The sequence below is a fragment of the Berghia stephanieae genome, chromosome 9, assembly GCF_034508935.2.
Source record: "Berghia stephanieae isolate SIO BIC M18660-M18661 chromosome 9, UCSD_Bste_1.3, whole genome shotgun sequence".
In the NCBI taxonomy this organism is placed as follows: domain Eukaryota; kingdom Metazoa; phylum Mollusca; class Gastropoda; order Nudibranchia; family Aeolidiidae; genus Berghia; species Berghia stephanieae.
Window position 1 is genome coordinate 24,802,892 of NC_088368.1, and position 7,500 is coordinate 24,810,391.

The 7,500-nt window shown below is 31.8% G+C and overlaps 1 protein-coding gene across 3 annotated transcripts in view; it reads left to right on the forward strand.

Annotated features, from left to right (window-relative positions):
- Positions 1–7,500, forward strand: part of LOC144979913 (aromatic-L-amino-acid decarboxylase-like) — a 65,460-nt gene that overhangs the window by 26,306 nt on the left and 31,654 nt on the right. The window contains exon 1 of one of the 3 annotated variants that reach the window (XM_078927182.1): positions 851–891. The exons of 1 other annotated variant lie outside the window; for it this stretch is intronic. The gene's annotated coding sequence lies outside the window, so the exon portion shown is untranslated. Of the gene's footprint in view, positions 1–850; positions 1,009–7,500 lie in introns of those variants that run through there. One more of the 3 variants, XM_078927179.1, reaches the window with a different exon arrangement.

Here is a 7,500-nt window from a genome sequence, read left to right on the forward strand (position 1 = left end):
TAATAATAATAATAATAATAAAGGTACAATAACAAATTTAGTGAATAACTCAAAGGGGAAAAAAAAGGAATGTGGGTATGACACTCGCTTTCGGATCAAAAGGTCCTGTGTTCGAGCCTCACTCGAAGCATAGTCGAGTCCTTGAAAAAGGCTTTTTACTCATATTCTCTCACCGTACTCGGGTGTAAAATGAGTACATGGCCGTCAACATCGTTGTCTCTGTCGGAAAAAAAATAGTAACATCGCCTAATAGCTAGGACTTCATATAGATGTCACTGCTTAATAGGCGTCAAGTCTCGTTCTACAGGTTACGTGTTGCTGTTGGTCATGGACCCCTTGTAAAGCGTTTTGAGCACGTTTAGAGGATATTGTGCTATATAAAAGGCACTCTTAAGTTTAAAGATTTAATTAAGTCAAAGTTAACAAATCAAAAGTAATCAAATTGAACAAAGACACATTTTTAAACCATTGCATCTCTTCCCACTCTTTATAATAATATTATAAATTAGCCTACCTCCTTCCTCCCCCTGTCCTTACTCGTTTTATTATATCATGTAAAAATGTGTATTGACAGGTGGGGAAGAGGGAAAAGGGTGGGGTGGGTGGGGGGGGGGGGGGGGGGTTGAGAAGAAACAAAACAACTTCTGATCGGCACAGCTTTTTCGTGTATAATGTGTAGTCGTGTCGCTCTATAATTAGAAACTGTATTTTGCCAGAGGGGATTCTTTCCCATTCATTCCTATCAAAGATGGGCGGTACGGAGTAAAGGCAGAAAGACGCGAAGCGAATCAGTTTAACTGAAATAAACCAAGGAGGTTGTTCTTGATATTAACATAAACATCCATATTTATTTGTAGAGCGATTTTTTAAACGGCTTCACTACATTCAACGGTTACATCATGCTTTATTCATTATTCCAATAAGGAACAAAAATGTGATGTCAAAATAGTTGTTCGAATCTCATTGGAAGTGTAAAAACAATCTTCCCAAGAATTGGATACATACTTTGTATAATTGATCTTCTGATTTCAGAGTGACGGCGTTTTATTTTCTAGTCTAATTCTTATGCTTTGTTGTCAATATAAAGCATCCATCCTCGCTCGTATCTTGAAAACCCGCCAATACATCATGCTACTAAAATAGATACCCAGCTTATGATTCAATATGTAACCTATTCATCATGAGCCATACACACTTCCAATGAGTTTGAAACTGGAAGCGTAGTAGTGTGACGTCACTACTTCTGTTTTCTATTCTTGGGAATTGTCATTCATTGCTATCAAAGATAGGCGATGTGAAGTTATTATTATGTTCTTGTTAGAACTACTACTACTACTACTACTACTACTACTACTACTACTACTACTACTACTACTACTACTACTACTACTACTGTGGCGTAATTGCACACATATGTAATGGCTTATGATCGTATAGTGGTGTTTTTGATAGATGGTAGTATTATCCTTTGCGTCGTGTTGTAGTTGTTAATAATGACGAAAGAGTTCAGGGGCCGGTGATGATAATTGAATGCACAACATCAAGACATTCAAATAAAAGTCCAGATTCCAAGTTTCATTTCTTACAGTTTTATTTGTTTGTGATAAATTCAAAATCCAAATCATGATAAATTCCAAATCCAAATCAAATAGCATGGTCATAATTCAATCAGTTTCATAAATTCCAAATCCGTAAAATCAGTCCACATGTAAAGTCAATTTTGCCTAAGTAACCATTTTCAATATTCGTGGAATATTTCTATAAATGATGGTGAGCACAAAAGGTTTAAAGTGTGCAGCTAATGGTCAAGTTGAATCCTACCGTTTTCCTCGAAACATCCTCTTTTATCCCTATCAAAATTTTACCCACAGTTCCATTGTTTCCACGGCCCCTTGCAGTTTTGACAGTTCCCTGTCAGTCTATAATCCAACCCGTAAGAGTAAGACCAAATCATAATCAAACCTGAACCGTCAATTCCTACATATTGGTGTTAAACCCGCCTTTTATGATATAATATTACTTTTGGTAAACGTTAGTTCAGTACGCCCAAATAATAAATTCCAACTTTAATTTGATGCTATTATCCCCAATAACCAAGTAACACCGATCAAAGAAAGTAATTTTCTAGTACTCAATATAATGACCAATCCTTTAACTTTGGAACGTAAAACTGTCCTAGACTACTCAATATAATGACCAAGTTTAACTGATATACAAGCACTGTGAACTCATTAAACCCACTTGCTATAAGCTAACTCTCTTACATACGCCCCTTTCTTAGAATTTAAATTGACTTTAAAACAATTTCAATTCAAAAAAAAATTACAGTGAGAGATTAAATATATATATGTAATGTCCAACTAAAATGTAATAAATAAATGTTAAAATGATAATACTTATACCAGTTAAATATTTAAAAACTTTAAACTTTAAATTCAAAAACACCAAAGTTGATTACAACATTCATATATATATCAATTATAGGTTTTATAGTATTACAACATTGATAAATTCACAAACATCAAATTTGATTACAACATCTAAATAGATATATATATATATCGATTATAGATTTTTTTTTCTTTCAAATTACAACATCAACAGTAAGGTATCTATCATTTAAAAGTGATTAAAATTTAAATTTACCAACACGAAAGTTGATTAAACATTTATATATTTATCGATTATACTTTTTAAGGCATTACAACATTGACAGTAAGATATCAATTAATTAAAAGTTCAAAGAAAAAGTATCTTTTCACCTTAACTTCCATCTTCATAGCAATAAAAGTGTTTAATTCTCGTCATATCCCATCACACATAAATAGTATTGCGTGAAAAAGGATGGTTCAAATTCCATTTGTGATATACTCACGTTGTCTTATTCAATCTCAAATTTAACTCTTTACGACATGGGTGATAATCTCAGCTTCCATGTATGTCTACTCATTTACTGACATATCAAAACCAGTACCTTGTATATTCCCTTATATTGTATGATTCCATTTAAACAACATTATTACATTAATTCCTACTTATAATATGTGGTACAAATAATATATTATAGACATCTAGATCCATATACGAAGGATTACATTTCAATTAGTAATAAAAAAATATTTAAAAATAAATCATAATAATAGCATTATCATCATTTTAAAATTCAAGTTGAAGTTATTATCATTCATTGTTCATTGTTGATGGTTCAATTTTTAAAGCTTTTTAAGTCATCAGGGTGTAGTTTACAACTACATTGATATCAAATTGGTCTTTGAGGTCATCCATCAGAGGTCACATTTCTCAGTAATCCGTTCGTTTTGAGAATGGTCATCCTGTAAAAATTGTCAGTAATTGTTAATTAAGTCATTGTCTCCATTTAGAATGAGTTTTCATGTAATGAAAAAAATATATCAACTATAAGAGTTGAGGTGATTGTATTTAGTCTACGTGTTGCATTGTTGTGTGTGTTGTGGTCACTGAATAGCCCAAGTGTCATAAATTCACTTTAATTATTGTTAATAAATTAAAAACTTTTTCCTCTGTAAATGTCTTAGAATTATCACAATAATGTCTTCACATTCAAATATTTAGCGTTTAATAAATAATCAGACATTAGTCTGTCCGACTTGTTCACATCACATATTTAGTGTTTAGTAAATAATCAGTCATTAGTCTGTCCGACTTATTCATATTTAGTACAGTGTAAATAACTAAATAAGTAAAATCTAACACAGTATGTGATTGTGGGCTGTTACTAAAGTGACCAACTTTTGTAATTAGTGTGTTGTATTTGTTCGAGTCTTTTGAATTTGGGACGAAAAAAGACTCTACAGGTAGCAAACGTATGCTTAACCTGTTGGGTTGTTTCTTGGTCTTGTGACGTCGCTGTAATCCATTCATCTCCGGCATCTGGGTCGATTCTCCTCGTAGATATTTGTGGTTGTCTTGTGTATACGTTGAGTCTCATTGTAGATGAAATTGTAAAAATTCAAGATTAACTGTGTGCGAGATCTTGAATTTAAATGAAGTTTGACTTATCCAGTAAGTCAAAAGAAAGTTGTGAACTCAGCCATGTGTTGACAAAGAGTTCGTGTGTAGTAGTCGACAGAGGTCGTGTGTTGTAATTGTCTGTGGTTGTTGATCGAGTTTTGATGAGGTGGCATGTGAGTACACACCAGGTAGATGATGTAATCTGTAGAGTACCGGTGGGTGACGTGAGTCCAAACACCAGGTAGATGATGTAACAATAACGTAGTCTAGTTGTGTATGTAGTAGGGTTGAATAAGGTCAACAATATTTTCGTTATTTGAACGCAGGTTGTTGAATATCATACGATAATGAATCCAAGGAAATCGCTCATGTGGCGTTTTGCGATACTTTTTCCTGCATTGTCTTATATACATATATAGCCTTTATCTTTTACAATGATACTAAGACAGGCGTTATTATAATATTCAATGTTTATAAGTTGTAGATATGGGTGCTGCACACTTGTATATTGACATAAGTTTAAATTTGAATACGCTCACCACTGCATATGAAGGAAGTAGTATTGTTCACAATTGGACATCATTTTTGTAAAAACAATCGTATCTTGAACGTTTATGTAATTATTGACATCGTACATCGTTGGGTATTGTTGTCGTAGAAGTAAATACAAGTAATCCAATTGTTCAATAAAGAATGTAAATATAAAAAGGTTCATGGAAGAAATCTGTGTTGATACAGATATTATTTTATGAATTCTGTCAAGTTTGTATAAGTTGAAAGGTACGATGTAATTGAGGTTGTTGTGTAGTTTGTAGTCTGTAGATTGTGTTGATTCTGGACGTATCAATGCGTAGTGTTTTGTCGAGATGCTTACTCCATTTCAAGGTATTCGTGGATAGACCAAAGGGATTAGGACATTTTCCGACCTATGTTGTGGTTGTGTTTGAGTTGCCTCTGTCGTTGTCATCAGCGTTCCCGTTATGACTGATGTTGCAAGTGTCCTCTTTCGTGATGACTGTATCATGTTTTAGTGCAAACACTACTTCTGCCTTTGATTAACTCGAATTATTCCCTTTAGAAAATCCCTAATTTAATGAAATATGATTTTGTTTATGTTATCGTAGCACTTCCTACCATTTCAACTGATTGCCGAAAGATTACACACTTAAGATTTGACAATTGAACATAACTTCTTCTTCAACTCAGTTACACACGTTATGATATAAATGTTAAATTCAAACCACGCAGTAAATATTGATTACAATTACAACAGCAAATCGATAGGAGAAAAATATGATTATCAAAATATTCGCAGAAACGATATACACTCTGGTCAATAAAAATTCAATGTTTCGCGCCTTTGCCCTCGGCTTATAAAAATATTCATATAACTCATTGCGACGTTATCTCGCGCCTCTTAATATAGCATTGATAATTGTGTGCGCTTTAACCACGCGCATCGTATTTATAAAAATTCTCCGCCTTCTGCATCATTTCATAATGTTAAACCATGCGCTTTAATTAAAAGCAAAATAAAATATTCCCGAACGCCTCATTCCTGCGTCTCGTAATTTAAATCGTGTGCACTTTAATTACCGCGTCTTACATCACTGCGCTTATTTACCCAATATGCATATACAGCATTTTACCATATGGGTTACTTATAATTCGCTGATTCTTAACAAGTTAACCACTTGTGTCACAAATATTATCAGCTCACATGACATGGTAATGCATTTTCAATATTTTGTTATTCTTCCGTAATAACATTTTAACTCCCATTACAAGACATCAGTCTTTCATAATAATTAATACTCCGTCATTTTATTTGTTCTCCGACTTTAAACCAAAAGTCCGTTATTCCGTTATTATGAGAATATGTCTCCTTTTAAAAATCACGATGAAACGCGTTTCAAAACAAAACAAAACAAAACAACGATTGACTCATATTCCGCATAAATCATTTCAACTTAATTTCCAGTGATAAAATCCAAATGTCTTATGTAATCTATTATAACGCCATGTCTCATTACACAACTAAATAAGCTCTGTTGTCGATTACTTGGCTGCGTTAACCACACATTTATTACCAAGAATACAAACAGATATAAAACTTTGCTCTTTGTCATGAACCCATGAATCTCAAAGAATCAATATCAACCTACCAATTCATCCCTATTGACGGAGAAAAATATAATCAATGATGTTGTAATATAACAATAAATACCATAAGACATTTTTCAATTATCAAAACTTATAATTTACGTGTTTTTATTGCCATCGTCTTCTTGAGTCATTTTGACAGAAAATAAAACGTAACAACATTAATAATGGACCAACTGTCATGTAATTCCAACAGTAACATACAAAAATTGAAATAAAAATCGACACATCTTTGTTACTGATATTAACAAAACATTGCCATTAACGGTACAAATTAATATTCGAAGATTTGTTCCGAAACGCCCGATTATAAGTAAACGCATTTTCATTTATTTTGAAAAATAAAACGCACTAAAATATTCATTTAAATTCTGCAATTTTTCTTCATCTCTCCCTCTCCTCTTTTTAAATATTTAAAATACATATAGCATCAATATGATATTATTATTATTATTATTATTATTATTATTATTATTATTATTATTATTATTATTATTATTATTATTATTATTATTATTATTATTATTATTATTATTATTTTTGCCGTTCTATAATATATTGCTTTTAGATTTTTAATATATTTTCTTGTTCCATCTATGGTTCTTAATTTCAATATTATTTCGTTTAATTTTTTTTTTAAATACCGTCTTTTATCGGAATTTTAGGAATCATCTATAATTTCAATAATTTTTTTCAACATTTCATTACAAAAAATTATACTACTTCACCTTCAATATTGATATTCATTTTCTTTTCCAAATAAAAATATTTTCCTATCTGTTCACAATTTTCACTTCAAAATTCGAGTCTCACAAAAACTTCAATAGATATTAACACTGCAACAATATACATTTCTTGTGTATCCATGGTTCGAAATAATAACATCTTTACATCCTGGTATCACGCCACCAAATAACATATATAAGAATCCTGAGTCACGACACCAAATAAGATACATAATGTGGCGTAATTGCACACATATGTAATGGCTTATGATCGTATAGTGGTGTTTTTGATAGATGGTAGTATTATCCTTTGCGTCGTGTTGTAGTTGTTAATAATGACGAAAGAGTTCAGGGGCCGGTGATGATAATTGAATGCACAACATCAAGACATTCAAATAAAAGTCCAGATTCCAAGTTTCATTTCTTACAGTTTTATTTGTTTGTGATAAATTCAAAATCCAAATCATGATAAATTCCAAATCCAAATCAAATAGCATGGTCATAATTCAATCAGTTTCATAAATTCCAAATCCGTAAAATCAGTCCACATGTAAAGTCAATTTTGCCTAAGTAACCATTTTCAATATTCCTGGAATATTTCTAAGTCCGTAAAAGCAAATAA